Raw genomic sequence first — 22,944 nt, forward strand, 5'->3', positions numbered from 1 at the left:
CAGACTTTCCTGGGAACCCTGGAATCGGAGAGGTATCTCAGCCATAGGAGGTGGACCCAGAAACCACATGAGTGAGGCCCCACCCCTATAAACCTGGCATTGACAGACCGGATTTATTAACAGGGAGAAAGATTAATAAGCATCATAAGCAAAAGAGGGGAGCAGAACCCCCAGCAGCAAAGGGTGGCTACTCTGTGCTGGTGTGGCTGGATCTCAAGTTAGAGATACACGTCGTAACTGGAAGGGATCTGCACCATTCTCTCATTTTATAGAAGAAACTGAAGCCCTGACAGAGGAGGCGCTTAGCCAAGGCACACAGCAATGGGTGGAGGCCACAGGGCACAAACCCCACCCTCTGCCTGCCAACTCACGACACCTCTTCCAACATTCCTCCGCTTGTCTTAGGGGTAAGATTAGAAGCGCATCTTCGGTCCATGGTACACATAACTCCGGTCTCTTGCACATAGAGAAAAACCTTATTTATCTAAACCCTGCCAACTCAGAATTTCTGTAACTGAGGCAGAGCCTGGGCCACATCACCTAAGAATCATAAGTAGTATAAATGAGGATGTGGGTGTCTGCAGGATTTCATGGTAAACACGCCCCTTTCCCTTACATCAGGAGGCAGGGCTGCATAGCAGTTAACGCACTGGCTTTGGTGCCAGACAGCCTGGCACCCAACCTGGCTCTGCGTCACACTAGCTGTGTGGGCTCTTGCACGTTACTCATCCCTCTGCATGTCGATTTCCTCCCGTCTGTAAAACACAGGTCACAGTAGTACTTCCCTGTACCAGGGTTGTAAGGATTAAATGGTATGTTGCTAGCAGAACACTTTACCCAAGGCATGCACACAGTAAGCACTCGATAAATGCTCTCTGGTACGATCATCTTTTAAATACAGGAAACAGCCATCCTAATTCAAATGAACTCCTCATTTATCAAATATGAATCCTTTAGAGCTGATGCCCTGAAGAATAGCTTTTATCCTATAAACATCCGTTGATGTATTCTAGAGCCATGCGTCTTAACCTTGGCTGCACCGATCATTTGGGGAGCTTTAAAAATTACTAATGGGATTCTAATTTAATTGGCCTGGGGTGCAGCCTGGGCATGTGGGGTTTTAGAAGATCTCCGGCTGATTATCATGTGCCACCAAGGTTCAGTACCACCAATTAGATCAGCGGTTCTTCAAGGGAGGTCCCCAAACCAGTAAGCAGAAGCAACTTCATCTGGAAATATTTTAGCGATAGTTTCACTGGCCTCACCTACTGAGTCAGAAACTGCAGGTGATTAATGAGTTCCTCAGGACATTCTGCTGCACACCAAAGTGCGAGAAGCCCCAGAGTGAACCTGGTCTTAAGCTGGTCTGAATTAGGGAGGTGTCCCCATTATGGTTCCTTCACGAACACAGAAGGCCAGGAGGTGGAAGATCTGGGTGCCGATCTCTAGATATCTCACTGAGTTGCCACAAACGTGGGTATTGATTTCACCACAGGGGAAGGCTGGCATCTAAGAACCATGGTAAGAACTGACCCTTCTAAAATGGTTGTTTGGGGTTGAATTGTGTTCTATTCACCCATCCCGTGCCTAAAAAAAGATATGCTAAGGTCCTAATCCCTAGTCCCTATGATTGGAACCTTATTCAGAAATAGAGTCTTTGGAGATGTAATCAAGTTCAGATGAGGTCATAAGGGTGGCCATCATTCCGATACGACTGGTGTCCTTAGAAGCAGAGAGAAATCTGGACAGAGATACACAGGAGTGATAGAGCTGCAAGCCAAGGTATAGCAAAAATTGGTGGCCTCCACCAGGAAGAGGCAAGGTAGAATCCTACATAGACTCTCAGAGAGAGCATGGCCCTTCCAACAGGGACTTTGGGCTTCTAGCCTCCAGGACCGCAACAGAAGAAATTTAAGTTGTTTTACGTCACCTAGTTTGTGGTACTTTGTTACAACAAGCCAAGGAAACTAATAAAATGTCTGTAAAACAGTAAGTCCTAAATTAATTTCATTTATTTAGTAAACATTTATATAGCTCTTATTCCATGCCAAGAACTATGCAAGGCTTTTAAAGATACAGCGTATTAAGTTCTTTGTTTCTCTTTATAACTCTATGAGCTCAGTGATATTATTATCACCATTTTACAGGTGAAAGAGTGAGGCAGAGAGAGAGTTGAAGTGATTCACAGAAAGTGACCCAGGATTTCAGAGGCGGAGCTGGGATTCAAAACACAGCTCTCAAATTCCTTGCTATGTCAGGCTCGCCAGCAACCCATCTTGATTTCTCCTTGTCCCCAGGCTTTCTCAGCCGGCTCCCTTCCTCCCCAGGTGACACACATGCACAGGAGCGCAGGGACACCTGCAGCCAACACGCTGACATCCACACCTGCTCGCAAGCTTCCGGCAGCCTGCCTCCTGACTGCTCACTGCCTCTGTCAGGCACCAGTTCTGGGGCATAGCTGGTGGGTCCTCGACTTCCACCCCCATCTGCCCAGCATGGGGCATCTCCGAGCACCCCTCAGAAAGGCAAAGTTATAGCAGCAGCAGTGCCCCCCCACCCCCGTCTGTGCCCTCCCTGTCTGTGCCCTCCCTGTCTGGCCCTCCCTGTCTGGCCCTCTGCTGTCTGTGCCCTCCCTGTCTGTGCCTTCTGCTGTCTGTGCCCTCCCTGTCTGGCCCTCTGCTGTCTGTGCCCTCCCTGTCTGGCCCTCTGCTGTCTGTGCCCTCCCTGTCTGGCCCTCTGCTGTCTGTGCCCTCTGCTGTCTGTGCCCTCTGCTGTCTGTGCCCTCCCTGTCTGGCCCTCTGCTGTCTGTGCCCTCTGCTGTCTGTGCCCTCTGCTGTCTGTGCCCTCCCTGTCTGTGCCCTCTGCTGTCTGTGCCCTCCCTGTCTGGCCCTCTGCTGTCTGTGCCCTCCCTGTCTGTGCCTTCTGCTGTCTGTGCCCTCTGCTGTCTGTGCCCTCTGCTGTCTGTGCCTTCTGCTGTCTGTGCCCTCTGCTGTCTGTGCCCTCCCTGTCTGGCCCTCTGCTGTCTGTGCCCTCTGCTGTCTGTGCCCTCTGCTGTCTGTGCCCTCCCTGTCTGGCCCTCTGCTGTCTGTGCCCTCTGCTGTCTGTGCCCTCTGCTGTCTGTGCCCTCCCTGTCTGTGCCCTCTGCTGTCTGTGCCCTCCCTGTCTGGCCCTCTGCTGTCTGTGCCCTCCCTGTCTGTGCCTTCTGCTGTCTGTGCCCTCTGCTGTCTGTGCCCTCTGCTGTCTGTGCCTTCTGCTGTCTGTGCCCTCTGCTGTCTGTGCCCTCCCTGTCTGGCCCTCTGCTGTCTGTGCCCTCTGCTGTCTGTGCCCTCTGCTGTCTGTGCCCTCTGCTGTCTGTGCCCTCCCTGTCTGTGCCCTCTGCTGTCTGTGCCCTCCCTGTCTGGCCCTCTGCTGTCTGTGTCCTCCCTGTCTGGCCCTCTGCTGTCTGTGCCCTCCCTGTCCGGTCCTCCCTGTCTGTGCCCTCCCCTGTCTGGCCCTCCCTGTCTGTGCCCTCCCTGTCTGTGCCCTCCTGTCTGGCCCTCCCTGTCTGGCCCTCCCTGTCTGTGCCCTCCCTGTCTGTGCCCTCCTGTCTGGCCCTCCCTGTCTGTGCCCTCTGCTGTCTGTGCCCTCCCTGTCTGTGCCCTCCCTGTCTGTGCCCTCCCTGTCTGGCCCTCCCTGTCTGTGCCCTCCCTGTCTGTGCCCTCCCTGTCTGGCCCTCCCTGTCTGTGCCCTCCCTGTCTGGCCCTCCCTGTCTGTGCCCTCCCTGTCTGTGCCCTCCCTGTCTGGCCCTCCCTGTCTGTGCCCTCCCTGTCTGGCCCTCCCTGTCTGTGCCCTCCCTGTCTGTGCCCTCCCTGTCTGGCCCTCCCTGTCTGTGCCCTCCCTGTCTGGCCCTCCCTGTCTGGCCCTCCCAGTCTGGCCCGCTGCTGTCTGTGTCCTCCCTGTCTGGCCCTCGCTGTCTGTGTCCTCCCTGTCTGTGCCCTCCCTGTCTGTGTCCTCCCTGTCTGTGCCCTCCCTGTCTGGCCCTCCCTGTCTGTGCCCTCCTGTCTGGCCCTCCCTGTCTGTGCCCTCGCTGTCTGGCCCTCCCTGTCTGGCCCTCCCTGTCTGTGCCCTCCCTGTCTGGTCCTCCCTGTCTGTGTCCTCCCTGTCTGTGTCCTCCCTGTCTGTGCCCTCCCTGTCTGTGCCCTCTGCTGTCTGTGCCCTCCGCTGTCTGTGCTCTCCCTGTCTGGCCCTCCCTGTCTGTGCCCTCCCTGTCTGGCCCTCTGCTGTCTGTGCCCTCCGCTGTCTGTGCTCTCCCTGTCTGTGCCCTCCCTGTCTGGTCCTCCCTGTCTGGCCCTCTGCTGTCTGTGCCCTCCCTGTCTGTGTCCTCCCTGTCTGGCCCTCTGCTGTCTGTGTCCTCCCTGTCTGGCCCTCCCTGTCTGTGCCCTCCCTGTCTGGCCCTCGCTGTCTGTGTCCTCCCTGTCTGTGCCCTCCCTGTCTGTGCCCTCCCTGTCTGGCCCTCCCTGTCTGTGTCCTCCCTATTTGTGCCCTCCCTGTCTGGCCCTCTGCTGTCTGTGTCCTCCCTGTCTGGCCCTCCCTATCTGGCCCTCCCTGTCTGGCCCTCCCTGTCTGTGTCCTCCCTATCTGTGCCCTCCCTGTCTGGCCCTCCCTGTCTGGCCCTCCCTGTCTGTGCCCTCCCTTTCTGGCCCTCTGCTGTCTGTGCCCTCCCTATCTGTGCCCTCCCTGTCTGGCCCTCTGCTGTCTGTGCCCTCCCTGTCTGGCCCTCTGCTGTCTGTGCCCTTCCTGTCTGGTCCTCCCTGTCTGGCCCTCTGCTGTCTGTGCCCTCCCTGTCTGTGCCCTCTGCTGTCTGTGCCCTCCATGTCTGGCCCTCCCTGTCTGTGTCCTCCCTATCTGTGCCCTCCCTGTCTGGCCCTCCCTGTCTGGCCCTCCCTGTCTGTGCCCTCCCTTTCTGGCCCTCGCTGTCTGGCCCTCCCTGACTGTGCCCTCCCTGTCTGTGCCCTCCCTGTCTGGCTCTCCCTGTCTTCCTCTGTTCCTTCCTTCTGCCTGGGGAGGCCTCTCTCTCTCTGGCCTGGATGGGCTCTCCTACCAATCACACTCTTTCCACTAAGTCAGACCCTGCTGGATTATTCTCTGGAGCTGGCAGGAAACCAGAGCAGCAGAAGGCCTAAGACAGATGTGAAGCCCTCGTCCTGCAGGGCACACGGCCACACTGTCCCTTGGACCCTGGAGCAGAGCCCAGTAGGAACAACAGCATGGACTTTGGAACCAGGCTTTCTGGGTTCAAATCTCAGTCTGTCAAATAGGTCTAATTATAGCAAATTCTCTTAGCAATGCTTTGAGGTAGATAACAACTTGTAAATATGAAAATACTTATAGCAGGACCTGTCACTTACCGAATAAGTGTTTGTTAGATAATAGGTGGTAAGAAAGGAATAAAGGCATCAAAGCAGAGTGTGAGCAGAATCCCTGGTCAGACTCTGGGTGCTGAGGCCCTGGGCTGGACAGACAGCCCCTCTGGTCTTGGTGCTGTAGACCTGCCATGGACTGTGGCTCAGGACTGACTTGGCTCTACCCAGCTGTGCAGTCATGACCAAGCCTCCCTCTCGGTGAGACTGGGAGACTCAGTTTCCTCATCTGTAGCTGGGATTTGATGCACCCCAGTTCCCAGAGTCGCTGTGACGATGACAGTGGTGAATGGAGACAATCCTTGAGCCTGGTCTTTGGCATATTACACACCCAGCATGTGCTGGTTCCTTTTCCCTCCTCCACCAGAGCAATCAGAATGACTTACTCCTTGCTTTAATTTTTACTTGAGTTTTGTTTCTGAGCAGCTTCCTGAGATGAACACTGCAGGGACCCGAGGCGACTGCATTTTCTCCCTGCAGTGTCTCCCTAACCCCAGACCCCCGGCACCAATCCATACCCTGCTCAGAGGGTCACTGCCAAGCTGACAGTCAGCGGATGCGCCTCTCCTGGTCACGCTTCCACCCGCAGTTTCAATGATCCAGGTCTTTAAAGCTGTAGAATCTCGGCTGTCCCACCACTGACCACGTGACTTCAGTGAAAGGATGTTACCACTTCTGTGGGCGTCCCCTTCCCAGAGCTTACCCTCCGAGCAAAGGCTGAGCTGGACTCTGCCTCCCAAAGGGCCTCCAAGGATGCTCCCTCGCAGTCCATGTGTTGTATCTCCACAAAGTCTATATATACGTGAGTAGGCGGATGACCTGAAGTCCTTCAAGCTTCATCCCAAGAAGCCTCTTCCAGGCAGTCCCCGGGTTGTTGATGCTCTCTGGCTGTTCCCTTCCCAGCTCAGCAAACCTCCCTTGTATCCTACACCCACATGCCCACACCCCTTCTCAGATCTGAAACGGGGACTCCCAGCACTGTCTCGCTCTCACAAGCCCACAGCTGCCTCCTCTCCCCACCTCAGGCCTTCAGTCTCTACCCAGAAACACCCCCTGCTTGCTGATGACCAGCCCAAGGGTTACGGCTCCTGCTAGACCATAACCCCAAAGGCAGGGACCATGGTGGCCTTGTGACCCCCAAATCCGAGGGTCTTATATGACTTTTATCATAAGCAGGTACTTAGTAAACACTTGTTGAGTTAATGCAGATGACCGCAAGTGCTTCAAGTTCTACCCCAATGATTGCTTCTTCCAGGAACCCTTTTCTGACCTATCCCAGACTGGCACATCTTACTTCTGTTGCTTGTCCTTGTCATGTGCCTGCCTGCTGTCACCAGGCTTCATTGTCATCGACACACTCAGGTTTGTACTCCCTCTGGCACTTAGTTCAGCGCCTGGCCCAGTGTTTGAAAAACTTAGACGTGCTGAATGAATGAATATGAATGAATGAATGAGAGATGCTTGCGAGTCCTTTCTCCCGGCTCTGTCCCATATCTGCTCATCCTCGTGGCTTAGCCGTGACTCTTTGCATCTATTTCTACAGGAAGCGTTTCTCCTTGAGCAGGTCCCATGAGCCGTCCTACCAGCCGGCTCTCTTCTGCCAATGGTGCAGAGCAAGGATTCGCAAACTCAAGTGTGTATCCATCACCTTGTTAAAACAGAGATTGCTGAGTCCCCTCCTCAGAGCTTCTGATTTGGTAAGTTTGGGGTAAGTCTAGAAAATTTGCATTTCCCACTTCCTAAGAGATGCTGGGCACTATATTTTGAGAACTGCTCGTCTGTGGAATGTCATCCCCTGTTCCTGGGGGAAGCTGTGCCGTTCATCTGCCATCTTGCCTCCATTGGTCACCTCAAACCTTACTTCATCCCCCCACTCCCTTCATTCTTCCTAAAACTGCCAATGGGTGAACGACCATTCTACCCTTTAATCCAGGCTTCCCATTTTCCTGGGACTTTATCCTAAGGAAACATACCTATGTTATTTAGCTAACACTGGCAATACAGATTCCTCTATGGGGCGGGGGAGGGAGGGGTTGCAACCTCAGCAGCATTGATTGATATCTCAGGCCAGATTATTCTTCATTTTGGGTGAACTGACCAGACCTCCAGGTGCCAGTATATCCATTCACTCCCAGGTAGCACAATCAAAAATATCCTGGGGTGGACCACCGACATGTTCATATGAATATAACATATAAATGTAACGTAGTTTAACATAAGTAGATACTTTCAGGTTCTTGGTACCCTGAAAACAACTCTAATCTTCACAACAATGCTACAGGGTAACAATTATTTCTTTTGTTTTTTAGATGAGAAATCCGTGGTGCAGAGGGTCAATCCATGAAACAGGTAAAGGGAACAGGTGGGATTTGAGCCCAGCTCTTTAGCCTGCCGAGCATGCTCTCCCCCTCCCCCTGCCTGGCTGCTTCTCTTTAATAGTAAACGATCAGTTACAGCCTCATAAATGTCTAACAATAGGGAACCAGTTCTATAAATTACAGTGCTTCCCCTTGGTGGAATATTATGCAGCTATTAAAATGATGGACTGCCATTAAAAATGAAAACTATGTAACAACATGGAAAAATGCTAAGTGGATTACATTAAGCTGAAAAAAAAACTGGAAAATAAAACTGTGCTTGTATTGTGATTACAACGGTGAGGAAGTATATCTGTGTGTGGATGGCTCCTGTGTTAGACTGAAGATATTAAGGATAATTTTCCTTTCTTCTTTGATATCCATTATGGTTATCAGAGCAGATTTGCGTTCCTTATTTCTAAGCAGTAGCAGGATAATGATGAGATTCAAGTTGTTAAGTTTGCCATAAGTCCTGCTTCCACCTGAATTAGTAGAATTACATGTTCTCTAAGCCCTTTGAGTAACCCCAAGGGGTTGACAGATGCTTCCCACATTGGCATGGTTTCATGTATGTTTCCAAGCCCTGGTCCCTTTCCTTGCACTGTTCAGCTTCTCTCAAGCATAGCAAACTGAAAGCACAGAAGAAAATGACTCAGAAGGCATCGGTGGGGCTCAGTCCCGGAGCCTGGGCTATCAGGAACTTGCCACCTTAGAGTAGCAGATGTGTCCGTCTGTCAAAGGGCACCAAGCAGTGCCCTGATCTCAGACATTATGCATCAGCAGTGGCCTGGCACCCTGGCCCTGCCGCGCAGGCAACGTCTTGCAAAAGGAACATCTGATGAACTGACTGGAATGTCAAAATGTCATTAAGGATAAATTAATGGATATGTTACTTTGGCTGTAAGAGCCGGTGCCAGCAAGGCAACAGGCGGCCGGTGGGCTGTTCTGCAGCCCAAGACAGACGGTGTTTGCAATGGAGATTCATGGTCTCTGTGCAATGTGAGGTGCTTTGCAGGGAGAAGAATAAACAGAAATGCTCCAGCACTTAAGCGCCATAAAATTACAAGCACGAGATAAATTAATTAGTGTACACTAGGAAGGCGGCTGGTCTGTCTGCACTCCTGGGGAAAGCTAGGATGGATGGCACTGGGTTAGAGATGACGGGTCCCACCACCAGCCTCCTCAAGGAGGCAATTGAATTTAATGTGCAATCATAAACTGCAGCTGATGGAAAGATAAGCCTGGTCTGTGTTGGTCTTTTTCAGGGATATTATTTCTGTCTGCTGCTTCAAGCTCTTTGTGTCTGTGGGTCAAATGTCTTAGAGGACTGGGGAGACCCAGTAACTGGTTCTCCTTAAACTGCCTCGGAGGGAAGGGGGAGATGTTGTTGTCTCAACACAGAGAGAAGCTCTTGGGGACGCCTGACTTCCCTTGTGCCATCTGTGAAGGAGGATGGCATCTTTCCATGTGACAGTTAAGATGTCAAGCCATGGCCTCAGGGATAATCATCTGGATATGGCTTTAAAACACAGAACCCCCCCACCCCTCGTCTGTCTGCTGTCGAGGAATTTGAATAAAATCCTCCTGAAGGCACAACCTTTTTATAAGACACGGAGAACAACATGTTAAGAGATGAAAGTTTACTCAATAAACTTAAAAGTGAGACTTCAAAGGCCAGTATAATAAACAACAATAAAAACAAACCGGCCCCATCCTCTTTTTAAGCTTTGTCCTATTTCTTCAATGCTGATTATAAATTTCATACCAATTGTAAAACAGTGAATGATCTTGCCCCCGTTTTATTCTTGCCCCATTTATACAGTGAATGTATTTCAAGGAATGAAGTGGTTGGTACAGGATTTTTTATTTGCTGTTGCCATTGTAATTGGTAGCAACACTTATAAACATTCGGGTCAGGACCAACTTTGGACCTTATTCTATGTTCCTCCTGGAATCAGACCTGCAAAATGCCTCTCTCTGGGGCAGAGACTATAGTTCCTATTAGTGTTAGTACCATGCAAAGTAAGTAGCCTCTTTCAGAACCCTTGGCACACCTGCCTCCCAGTTGGTGAAAAGAACGCAGTGTTAGGAATTGCCACTTAGTTGCCCCGGTCAATTGCATAAACCTTCATTTCCTTACATTTAAAATATTTTCTCTGGTGGTATCTGTGGCTCAGTTGGTAGGGCGTCAGCCCCATATACTGAGGGTGGAGGGTTCAAACCCGGCCCCGGCCAAACTGCAACAAAAAAAATAGCCGGGCGTTGTGGCGGGCACCTATAGTCCCAGCTACTCGGGAGGCTGAGGCAAGAGAATCTCCTAAGTCCAAGAGCTGGAGTTTGCTGTGAGCTGTGTGATGCCATAGCACTCCACTGAAGGCAATAAAGTGAGACTCTGCCTCTAAAAAAAAAAAAAAAAAAGAAATTTGGCAGTGCCTGTGGCTCAAAGGAGTAGGATGCCGGCCCCATAGGCCGGAGGCAGTGGGTTCAAATCCAGCCCCGGCCAAAAACTGCAAAAAAAAGAAAAAAAATTTTTTTCTCATCAGAGTAAGTCAGAGATTTCATAAGTTTTCACCCATGCATTGTACACTATCTGAGTGATGGTCACACTTATAACATTGACCCAAGCAGTATAAAACCAATCTATGTGACCCAAACACTTGAACCCCTGTAATACTTATAATCAGAATAAAAAGAAAAGGAAAAAATTATCTCATAAATCACCTGTATGAAACACAAGGTAGCAAAACACAAGAGTAATATACATTGTAAAATGTAAGAATGATGTTAATAATAACTATGATGTTCTGAGCACCTGCTATGTACTAGACGTAGAATCAGATGTAGTACACGTATACATGTTATGTTATCTTGCGTATTTGGCCTGGCAAATCTACAGCAACTCTCCAAATTTGGTGTTACTGTCTTCAATTTATAAAGGAGGAAACAGAAGTTAGGTTAGAATGTGGCAAAGTCTAGGATAGAAACCTCAATCCAATCTGTGCTGTTTTTACTACAATGTTGCTTCCACGGATGGGCTATTGTTTTCCCCACCATTCAAGGCCAAGGCAAAAGCTCTGTTTGATACCCTTGAGGAATGGGAAATGAGATTACAAAAGTATAATTTATTGAGCAAACGCTAACCCCTTGCCTAGATGAGCGAAAAACACATCCTAGGAAGATGGTCAGTGTATATGCTTTGGTCAGCCACAGATCTCCTGGAAAAACCTTAGCTCTCACACTCTATGGTAGTTTTGCTGGATACAGGAAAGATAAGAAAAAATAATGGCATGAAATTCCATATCACCCGGGTCTGAGCTCATATTTTTCACTAAAAGTTCTCTCCTCATCTAGTGGACACCCAGATCCTAAGTGGCAGGGGGGAGGAAGAATAAAATGAAATAAAACATAAAGACTCTCTTCATTTTTCTCCATTTCTATAAAAGTGCATTGTTGCTAAGCTGGTTTCCAAACCAAAATAAGCTTTCTTTAGTCTTGAGGCTCAATTTGGTTTATAGCCTTCATAAAACCATATTTTCACTCTTTATACAAATCAAGACTGCCATTAAAAATAGGGTTTTGACCACACTAATCTTTCCATTCTTCCACTCAAAAAACATGAAAACGTGGGTGGTTGTAATGTACCCATCAATTCCCTCACTCTTAGCATGTTCTACAAAATAGTTCAAAGCGCTTGGAATAAAAAATTGTTGTAGAAAGCAGCTCAACTAATGTTCTTTTATTCTGTTAAGAAGGAGATTTCATCAGCAGAGGTCTGGGTTCCTTGAGGTTTTGGTGGTGAACAAGCATTTCTCCGGAGATTAATCCTGGCCCAGGGGTCTTTACCAAGATCAAACCACTATGAATAGTGACTCTTGCAATAAATTAAATCCTATTTAAATATGTGCCTGGGCCATTTTCATCCGTCATTGAATGACCTCTATACATTTATGTAAAGCATAAGGACTGTCTGCCTCAATATCTGAGAAAGGAACTGATGGCATCAAATAGCATCTTGTCTTCATAGACTTTGCCCTCCACACTCAGGTTCCACCATCATAGTTAAAGCCACATCTATCAGACGATCCTATGGGACCAAATTCTCAGCTAAGGCTCTGGCCTAAGTGACAAGACCAAGGCTTCATGTTCCTCTTCCAAGTGCCCTTGTTGGATGGCCCTACATTTTCTAGCTCTCCCAGATGGATGTTTCTCAGCCATGGTTTCAGATTAGAGTGACTTGGAGAACAACAAAATGTCAGGCCAGTTAAATCGGTTCTCCCACCTTTCTTTATAGATTGTAGCTCCTGGTCCCCTCCCTGACTAGGCTGCCCTCCCCAAAATTTGCCAACTCCTCTAAGCTCTATTCCAAGGAAGGAGGAAACGTTTCCCCCAGGACTGTCCAGAACATAGTGGCCCCTCTCACTTTCTGAGAACCCTGACTTCTTAAAGAAAGTGGTAGGAGATTTCATCAGCAGAGGTCTTGGGCTCCATGAGGTCACATCACGAAGGACAGCCTACCTGCTGGCCCTGGTATTTGGAAATAGCCGTTGTCTCCCCCTCGCACCCCTCACCTTTAACCCTATCCCAATTTCTGCCCACTGGTTTTGTATAAAAACAACATTGTGCACTCTGTGGTTCTGGCCAGAATCAATCATTGTCTCTGATCCCTTTGGCTGATACAACCATGGCGGGTGCTAGAATGAGCGGTGTCCCATCCAGCTGCTCAGAGAGGAAAATCTGTAAAGTTTAAGAACAACCATCTACACTGCCCTCCTTCATACTATCTGGACACATTCTTTCTCCATTTAACTAATTTGGTGGTTACAACTGATCTCTCTCTCTGACACAAGCAACCACTGATACACTTCTCCTCCCACTAACTGATCTCTGCCATTTTGTGAATGACAACAACTCCCCTGGCCCATACGCTGTACTATATAATTTCCTAAGATTGCCCCATGAGTTAAACCCTGTTACTGCCATTTTACAGATGAGAAAACGGAAACTCAGGGGCTTTAGAATTCACAGCTGCTAAGTCACAGAACAAGGATTCACATTTACTTCTGGTCCTTTTCTTTCCCTTTCAACTCCATTTCTTTCTTCATCTTCTTTTCCTTTTAAAGTTTTTTTTTTCTTAGCCTACCACCAAACTAGTTATGAAATGAAAGGTGTTTGTATAGGGGGTGTTCAAAACAGTGAGGCCAAGTGAGTGACTATGTCATTTCTGGAAGAAAACATCCTGCGTCTTCTTAGTATCAGGAACTTTACTGGGCTCTTCAACTCGTGGCAACTTCAAAGCAGACTCGGTAAGTTCCTCCCCTTTGTTGTACTCTCTCTACTCCTCTTCCATCCATTTACAGCATTATTTTACAAAGATTTCTTAACATGTCCAAGTACCTTTTAAGCTGTGCTCTCCTTGAGAGAAGAATATTTCTTGCTAAACACTCACCACCTCGCTCAGTGCTTACTTAGCACAAAGAAATTGCTTCATAAATGTCTATGAGTTAAAGAATATGTCATCAACCTCAGGGCTGTTAAAATGTAGGTGTTATGACTCCCATTTTGTAGATGAGAAACCGAAGTTGGGGTGGAGTCAACCGACTTATCTGAAACTGTGGGGCCAGAGTGCTTAAGGCTTTTTCCTGCTTGGCACAGGCATCGAAAAAAGGCTTATGAAATACCCTCCAGCTTAACCAGACAACCAAGTTATAAGAGAGAAAGCATTTTGGAAGAGATAAAACTCTATATACAAACAAGACGCGATCATTATCATCATCAACAACAGTGTAGGGTTTAACTAAAGCGTTTCGTTCCATTAAAAGCACTATGCTGAACCACTTAGAAGGCATTTTCCAGTCTGTGTATCTCAGGAGTCTATCTTTGCTGCAACCCTAGCTGCAAGAGTCATTCACTTTTGGGGGGGGGGGGTTGGTTGCTGAAAGCAGAGCTTTCAGAAGTCAGCCCACTCCTGCCCTGGAGACATATTGCTGAGGGGCCCTGTGGCTGGGCACTTTTGATGCTCCTCCTCTCCCCCCAGCTAGTTCAGGGTCTGACTACAGTCTTCTCTGTGATATACTTCAGCTCCCCCAGGCAGGAGCTATATGTACAGATCTGCGTGACGCTTGTGCCTAGCACAAGCACGGAGCAGCAAACGCCTATGAGTGAATGAATGATTGCTCAAAGTAGAGCTTTGTAGAGTTTCCCTATCATCAACAGGTTAACAAAGCAGTAACCCTGGTTAGTTGATCTGCAAAGTGTCCATGGACAATGAGAAGGGAAGAAAAACAACAGACTCAAACCCAATAGCCCAACATGGCCAAATCGGGGAAAAGCCAGAGTGTCACGGGTTAGGTTCCCTGAAAATCAGACGCTGAGAAAAAGATTGACATGCAGGAGGTGTATTGAGGCAGCTTCGCCTGCAGAAAGGGGATGGGGAGGGCTGGAGAAGAGGAGGGGTTGGAGGAAAGGGTAGAGTAGAGGAGGGAGGGGAAGAGAAAATGAACGATGATGGAGCAGCAGGGGCAAAGCTGAGCTAATTGGAAGCTCTGAAGCTGGGTGATTTTGACACCCCAGTATTGACCAGATATTGGATGACCTTTGGTAAAGCAACTCCAAAAATCAAGTCCCAAAGCAGGCTGGTAGCGAAAGGCAGTCTGAGCACAGCGATTCTAGCACATAGTAGAGTAAATCCTTCTTTCTTGAAGAAGGATCTGACAAGTCTGCCCCAGTGTCTCGTACAGGAATCTTCTTCCTCCCCACAGGTCAGTAGGACAGGCCCCTGTGTCAGCAGAGAATCTCCCATACACTTGTTTACCGTCTTTATAAAGTTCAAATGTGTTTATAGGGGGGAGGCATTTCGAATCACAGACGGACCTTTCTAAGCCTTAAGTCATTGCTAGTACTGGGCTGGGATTAAAATTTAAACTTAGGTATAAACTTACAACTGACGTATAAAAATCCCTTATATCAATGGGCAAGAGACATGAATAGAACTTTCTCTAAAGACGACAGACGAATGGCTAACAAACACATGAAAAAATGTTCATCATCTCTATATATTAGAGAAATGCAAATCAAAACATCCCTGAGATATCATCTAACCCCAGTGAGAATGGCCCACATCACAAAATCTCAAAACTGCAGATGCTGGCGTGGATGTGGAGAGAAGGGAACACTTTTACATTGCTGGTGGGACTGCAAACTAGTACAACCTTTCTGGAAGGAAGTATGGAGAAACCTCAAAGCACTCAAGCTAGACCTCCCATTTGATCCTGCAATCCCATTAACTGGGCATCTACCCAGAAGGAAAAAAATCTTTTTATCATAAGGACACTTGTACTAGACTGTTTATTGCAGCTCAATTTACAATCGCCAAAATGTGGAAACAGCCTAAATGCCCACCAACCCAGGAATGGATTAACAAGCTGTGGTATATGTATACCATGGAATACTATTCAGCCATTAAAAAAAATGGAGACTTTACATCCTTCGTATTAACCTGGATGGAAGTGGAAGACATTATTCTTAGTAAAGCATCACAAGAATGGAGAAGCATGAATCCTATGTACTCAATCTTGATATGAGGACAATTAATGACAATTAAGGTTATGGGGGGGGAGTAGAAAGAGGGATGGAGGGAGGGGGGTGGGGCCTTGGTGTGTGTCACACTTTATGGGGGCAAGACATGATTGCAAGAGGGACTTTACCTAACAATTGCAATCAGTGTAACTGGCTTATTGTACCCTCAATGAATCCCCAACAATAAAAAAAAAAAAAAAAAAATCTTTTGCTACTGTTGGAGGGAAAACACTCATTTGTATTTTGCCTGATTAAGGTGACAGAGCCTCTAGCCTGGCGTTGTGGTGGGCGCCTGTAGTCCCAGCTACTCGGGAGGCTGAAGCAAGAGAATCACTTAAGCCCAGGAGTTGGAGGTTGCTGTGAGCTGTGTGAGGCCACGGCACTCTACCGAGGGCCATAAAGTGAGACTCTGTCTCTACAAAAAAAAAAAAAAACAAATGAAGGTGACAGAGCCTCTGGATTTCAGATTTACTGTGTTTGGTGTTTATGACAGTTGTGCTTAGATGCCACCGTAATGCTGTAAATGACAAAGCTTCCATTCGGTCGCAGCCCTGATGCAAATCTACATGTGCAAACGTGATCTAGTCCAGTGCATTTGTGTCTATCATGTTGTGACAGCCTTCATCAACTTCACGCAGTTATCATGGTGACATACAACAGATGCAACGGTCCCAAACCTAAAACCCATGACACAACTCCTATAGGTGACCTGCAAGAACCACTGTCACTATGTCCCAAAGGAAATGAAAATGGATATTAACTAACTTCTAGAGTGGAATGATAGAACACACGAGAGAGAAAACAAAATCGGAGGGGTCTTAACCCCACACGTACGCTCATCTAATCATTACAATCTGACGATGCCTGATTGGTTTTGACCGAGCTAGTCACTGGGAAATGAAAGATGAGCGATGAAAAATAAGGGGAAAATGAAAAATACATCATCCTTGTCTACAAGGAGAGAGACGGGTGCAAACACAAGTGAGTGAGTCCAGGGGTGAAGGCACAAAAGATGAATTCAACAACAAAAATAGGAGAGAATAATAGTGCCCCCTTTTAAAAATACTGGGACTTTTCTAGGCACAGAAGGGGGACAGGCATTTCCAGGAACAATGTACTACATGGACAAACATTGTGAAGGGGACAATTACATCAGGGTGATGTGAGGATGTCAGTAGTTATTTTCAAAGTCAACGTGTAAAAGAATTATCAGAGATGCTTGTTAGAATGAAGATTCCTTAATAAAAAAAAAAAATTAAAAAAAAAAAAAAAAGATTCCTGAGCAGGTCAGGGGGTGGAGCCCAGGAGCCAAAATTCTCACCCAGGCCCTCCCCCGAGCTGACCAGCAGCAGCAGCTGAAATCACCTTTGCCTTGACCACACGGTCATGTCTGATTTCCACCTGCAGCATGTTTGCTGTCAGCCATGGTACTTGGTATTTATCATCTTTAAGTGGTTTTCTTCTATTCTGGCCTTTTCTTTATTTTTATTCCAAGTGGCTGATAAATTACATTAAATACTTTTTGAATATCTCTTGATATAATCATTTTAAAATGCCTCTTTAAATATATCGAAGCAATGATATCAGATTGGAAGCAGCTGACGATGTGAAAAGGCCCGTGCGTGCAGGGAAGGGGAGCCGTCTCTCACTCCTGCTGAGCCCCTATAGCGCGTGAGGCATTTTACAAACATTCTGTCCAGTGAACTGTGTGAGACCTCTGTAAGTTTTGCATTTTTTAATCTCTATGTTACACATCAGGAGAATGAGATTCAGAAAAAGTTAGGTGGTTTGTCCAGATCATATAGATACAAGATTAGGAGCATTAAAAAATGTAAAATTTGCTGCTTTAAAGCAGCAAAAGCAAGAAAGTTTCTCTAAAACTCGATGCCATTTTTTTTTTCTTATTAAGAACAGAGCATCCCCCTGTTGGCTTTTGGTGTTCTGTCTTTTCATTTCATCTTGTTCCTTCATTCATTATACAGGCATTTACTGGGGGTTCACTATGTGCATCGGGGTGCCAAGGACAGCCCCCCATGAACACAAAAATCCTTAAGACCCATTGGCTCCTGTCCCTGTTACAAAGTTACTGTAGTTCAGTGACAGGGGCAGCTCCCACAGGTGGGGAGAACCAGAAACGCCTTCTCAGAGGAGGCAGCGTTTATTCTGGACCTTGGAGAATGATGGAGAATTGGGACATGCTGATGTGGGGCCACAGGAAAAGCCCAAGAGTCCCATACACTATCTGCAGACAGGAACCCGCCCGGGTCACAGTTTTCTGGCTCTGAGACACGTGCACGGGGCATTTGTCCAAGATTAAGTGAAGTAAGTGCTTAAGTGCGCGCTCTCAGCCAGAACAGGCGGTAAACATCTCAGTGCTTTTTAAAGAATTACCGCACTGAAATGTCTGTGTTCAAAACAATTACTGTGCCCATCACACTCCTCGAGGTAACTTAACCTCTGGACAAGTGCCAACTCTTAATATCCTTTTAAAAGGCAAGCACTGAGCCATTGAACTTGTTGGGTGCTGCTTTCCTATAAAGGGCAAAAAGGAATTCTAGAGAAGCATCGTTGTCAGCTCAGGATGTGAGGAATAAATAGTTGCTATTTGTACATGTAAAATACCTACAATGTGCCAGCCACTCTACATAGACGCTCTGTTATCACCCCTCCTCCAAACGCTAGGAAGTCACTGTTAACATTATTTTATAGCTGAAGAGACAGAGGTTCAGAGTGGTTCCATGACTGTTCAAGGCAAAAACAAAAATCTGATAGGAGAGGCAGATCTAGAATTGTAACGTAGGCCTGACACGGAAACCCATGTTATTGCTGTGTGTGTGTGTGTGTGTGTGTGTGTGTCTGCGTACCTTGGAGAGACGATGGAGGGCCCTGTCCTAAACTCTCCTGTGTCCCTAGGTCTCCAAATCCTTTTATTGGTAGCTCTACTCTTACTGGGCCATTATTAGTCTTGGTCATTAGCACTCTTTTGGCAACTTCTCCATCTAACCCTGTGTCTTCCTCTGATGCAGCAGCTGGTGCCCTCAGCTCTGATTCCCCTGAGCATGTTGCCTGCACAAAGTGCTGCCTGGGAGACAGCCACACCATGTGTCCAATCCCAGGACAACAGAGACAGTATTGTCCCAGGAGCCTCCTTGCCACCCCAGAATAGCTACCACTTCTTATCCCTAGCAAGTTACGGAGGGCCGTAGTCAGGAATGAGTCTCTACGGACAGACAGAGTTGCATTTGAACCCTGAATTGCAGGCTCTGCAAACACAGGCAGGAGGAGTCCCTCTGACCACTGAAGAGCAGAGCTTGGTGAGAAGCATGGGCCAGGGGCAGATTTAGCCTTGCTGCATCCTGCCGTGGGATATAGACACGTCTTCAAATTGCACAGTGTTAACATCTAAATAAAACCAACACAGTGGCATTCACTTTGCAGAACTTATCATAAGCACTAGATGAATCTGACACATAGTTGGAACCACCTGGTAATTCCTGTCCTTTTGCAGCCTTGTCCAGGGTATATTACCTTACTCACCGTGGTGTTGGTAACACCAAGCACAGGCTGCAGCACACAGTAGGAGCTCAATAAAGCAGGATGAATCTTCAATTTCACTGTCTCCCTACTCTTGAAAGTGGAGGGCAAGAATTAGCAATCTAGTCCACTGCTTTTTTTTTATTTAAATAAAGTTTTATTGGCACACAGCTATACTCACTCATATGAATATTGTCTGCAACCATGGCTGCTTTCATACTATAATGTTAGAGTAGATGCAAGAAAGACCATGTGGGCTTGCAAAGGCAAAGGCATTTACTGTCTGACTCCTTACAGAAAATCTGGGGACCTCTGGTCTGGGGTACGGACCCTTTCAGTGAAGAATAGCACTAGAGCAGAGGTTCTCAACCTGTGGGTCGCAACCCCTTTTTAACAATGAAAATACATTGAAGCATTAGGGTTGCTAATAGAGGGTTGGTATTGGAAAAAATAACTTCCTCTGCTCCTTTCCGCCTCACATTTTATCTCCTCCCTCCCTGGTTTATTTATTGGTTTCTTAGGTCTTACATTATATAACCTACTATTTTTTTTTATTATATATGTTGTTTGTCTCCTATCGCCCCCCATTAAAAAGCTCAGTGGGGGTGGGGATTTAGTTGATGACTTGTGCTAACACATATACAGTGGAACCTCCAAGCTGACCACCTCTCTGTACTGACCACTGACCACCTCCTTCAGGTGACCTAATTTTGATAGACCAGGCATGCGCCACACGTACATATCAGCACAGCAGGCCTCGTTCCTTACGTTGACCACCTCCATATGTTGATCAGTTGGTTGCAGTCCCACTGGTGGTCAACGTTCAGACAGTCTACTGTATATTTAGAACCTGACCAGTGCCTGGCACACAGTGGGCCCTGCACAAATACTTTCTGAATGACTAAACACTGAGTTTATAGAATAGGTTGGTTAGGCAAATTATGTCGAAGGCTTTCTTTTTCATGGAAGAGTTTTGGAGCTTTTGGAGGGACCAGGTGGCCCCTAATCCTTGTGAGGTGGGCATTATTTTTCCTGCTTTATAAAGGAGACAACTAAGACTCTGGCTAAGTTAAGGCTTCTCAAACTTTATTTTATGTGCGCACGAATCACTGGGGATCTTGTCACGCTTCAGGGGTCTGGGCTGGGGCCCAGGAGATGTGTTTCCAGCGAGCCCCCGGGTGATGTAGACGCTGTTGGTCCATGGCACCCACACTGAGCAGTGAGGGCAGAGGGCTCCCGCCCCAGCCTATTCTCGCCCTTGGAGGCCGTCCTTTCCTTTTTCTTCTCTCTTCTCCACCTCCATGACCCTCTCTCAATCCTGGGGTCTCACGAAACCTGCCCGTCCTCCCTTCCTAGGCTGACCCCTGTCCCCATGCACTTCCCTTTTGCAGCGACCCCACCTCCAGCATCACCAGCCTCTTCCTTATGCCTGGGCTCCTCTCCTTTGACTACACTTCTGCCCAGGGCTTTCTGGTCCCCCATGTGGCCAGTGTCACTTTTCTCCTCAGTTTTACAGCCCCATGCTTAAGGTGATCCTGTTCAGGGGCCCCAGGAAGGCTGGCTTCCTCCCCACCCCCATCCTAGAACCTGCACAAGCAGCTGCTGATGGCCAAGTTCATTGCCCTCCAACTCCGTCCCCTGCTACAGCCATCCAACCAACCCGTCCTCCTCCTGTACGGCACTTGCCTCTCGGTTCTGAGCTTCCTCCTCCCCAGCTGTCTGTTTGGCAGATTTTCCTCCTCTGAAGCTCTAGCCCTGGTCAGTTCCTGAGACTCAGCCAGCAGCTCTCTGTCCTTGTACTCTTTCTCGAGGCCCAATTTCATCCACCCCATCCTCTCATCTGCTGCCTTTCTGAGGAAGTCGGCAAACATCCACCTCCCACCCAAACTCTGCCTCCGCATTTCCAAGATCTCACAGGGTGCTTTGGCCTTGAAGCCTCACCAGCATTCACAGCCCAGCATATCCAGGGCATACTGACCCTCCTTACTGCAGACCGTTCCCCCCACCTCACCCAGACATCTCTATTTCCAAGATAATCCATTCTCCCTCCCATCTACTTCTGAGTGGCTTTGGAAGAAACACTTACCTTCTCTGAGCAACTTCTCTGCTATTCGACACAGATAACGGTACCTACTAGACTAGGCTATTCTGCGGACTTAGTGTCGTAAGCCTGTACAAAGTCCTTGGCGTGTGGTAGCACTAATAGTTTCTCTTCTCCCCTCTGGTCCAGATGATCAGACATGCCTCATCTGTTCAGTGCCTCATCATTCTTAGAGATGGCTCATCTCTAACAAGTGCTTAGAGGAGGGTGGGGAGAGGAAGACAGGGCTTAAGAGGAAATCTCACCACCTAAGAAAGACTAGTCTATAGAAGTCAGAATGTTACAGTGACACACTTGGTGCTTTAGGGTGGGTGAAAATAAACTATGAATATTATTATGGAAACCCTGTGTCCCAACCAGATGCTTCAGTATCCCACCGCTAGCCTGGGTTTCATTCTCCAGGGCGTCACATAGAACTTCATATCTGCACCAACTCAAAGGCCCTTGTTTATCACTGCAGCTGACAAATATTTCCACATCTGTCCCCTGCACTTCTGTGATGTCACTGCAGCACCCAGCAGAGTGCATGGTGTGACCTGGCTAACAGGTAGAGGGGTGAGGTACACAGCGGGACTCCCAGGGGCTACCATTCCTGCCATGACCCCTGTGGTTTCTGGATGGGGAAAGAAGTTAAACTAACATTTCACGAGTGGCAACTTTGTACCAGGCTCTTAAGGAAATCATCTTGTGTTTTCTTCACAGCAACTCTAGGAGTTAGGCACTGTTTCTCTCATTTTAGGGTTAAGAAAAAGGGGACTGAAAGAGTTTGGAAAATTTGCTCAAGGCTCATAACTGGTGAGTGACAGAGGCAGGACCTGGGTCCAGAGCTGCCGGACTTCCAAGCTCACCTCCCTCCACCACACCAGCGACACCCACACTGTTCACACCTTCCTGCCTTCCCAGATGCTGTTTCCTCTGATCAGAAATTTTATTTTTCCAGTATTAGCTAAAAGCAGTTCTAAATAGCCTGGTAATTATCTGTCAATAAATTAAACATTAGTCACTCAGCTAAGTGCTCCCACACCACAGTGTGCATTGGCACTTTCTCTAGTGACATTGCACTTATTTGATTGTATGCCAGTCTCTGAGATAGGTTTGAGCACTATGAGGGTGGGGCCCAAAGTTCCAGTAATTTTTCCATCTATTGTCTAGTAAGCAATGTATGTGGTCAGTGCATGCTCACAGAACGAATAAATAATAGATAAACAAATGATGTAAGTTCTCTGGTACTTCTGGCATTGGTGGTTATGGGGGTTCATTTGCTCCTACATATCACAAGGTCGGTGGTACTAATCCAGTCCAGTAACAGACCTACAGACCCAACACTGAGTCAGAGTGAGCGGACAGCCTTCTGCTGGCCCCATCTTCATATATGAAGGCTTCAGCAAGTAATTGTTGATAGGTGTGGCCTGTCTCATAAGGCTGGGTTTGCCAGGGGTGAGGTAAGACATGGAGTTTTGGGTAAAGCACTTTACTGGGATTGAGGCATTCTGAGTTTTAATCTCACTCTTTTGAGAGTTGAATGTGTGATGAGTTCACGTACCCCTCTGGACCTCAATTGCCCAAAAGAGAAAATGCATATTAGGAACATGGAATGACTTCAGTAGTTCTCTGATTTTTTTTTAATCACCAAAGATTACTGTATGGAGTTTTTCTTTTTTACCCTCATGTTTTTAGAATCTCTGTTTTACTAATTAAAAAATCACCCTTATTTAGCAAGTACAAAAAAAAAAAAGAGAGAGAAGAAAACAGACATTTATAATTCCCAACAAAACGCACCGAGAACGTGAGAGAACTAAGGCTACACACCAAACGGGTAATTCCAGCCCAAAGCAAAGACATCGGATGTTTCTGTCACCTGTGAGGCTGGTTCTAGATAAAGTCATGATACCCTGTAGACTTTCTGAAATAGCAGAAACAGCCAATGAATTCCTGTCTCACCTTTGAGCCCCTAGAGCTACATATTGTCTACGAAGAC

At 47.6% G+C, this 22,944-nt stretch overlaps 1 protein-coding gene across 7 annotated transcripts in view; it reads right to left on the reverse strand.

Moving 5' to 3' along the window:
• Positions 1-22,944, reverse strand: part of PTPRT (protein tyrosine phosphatase receptor type T) — a 1,115,914-nt gene that overhangs the window by 131,097 nt on the left and 961,873 nt on the right. The window lies entirely within an intron of this gene.

This window comes from Nycticebus coucang, chromosome 21 (assembly GCF_027406575.1).
Source record: "Nycticebus coucang isolate mNycCou1 chromosome 21, mNycCou1.pri, whole genome shotgun sequence".
Taxonomy (NCBI): Eukaryota; Metazoa; Chordata; class Mammalia; order Primates; family Lorisidae; genus Nycticebus; species Nycticebus coucang.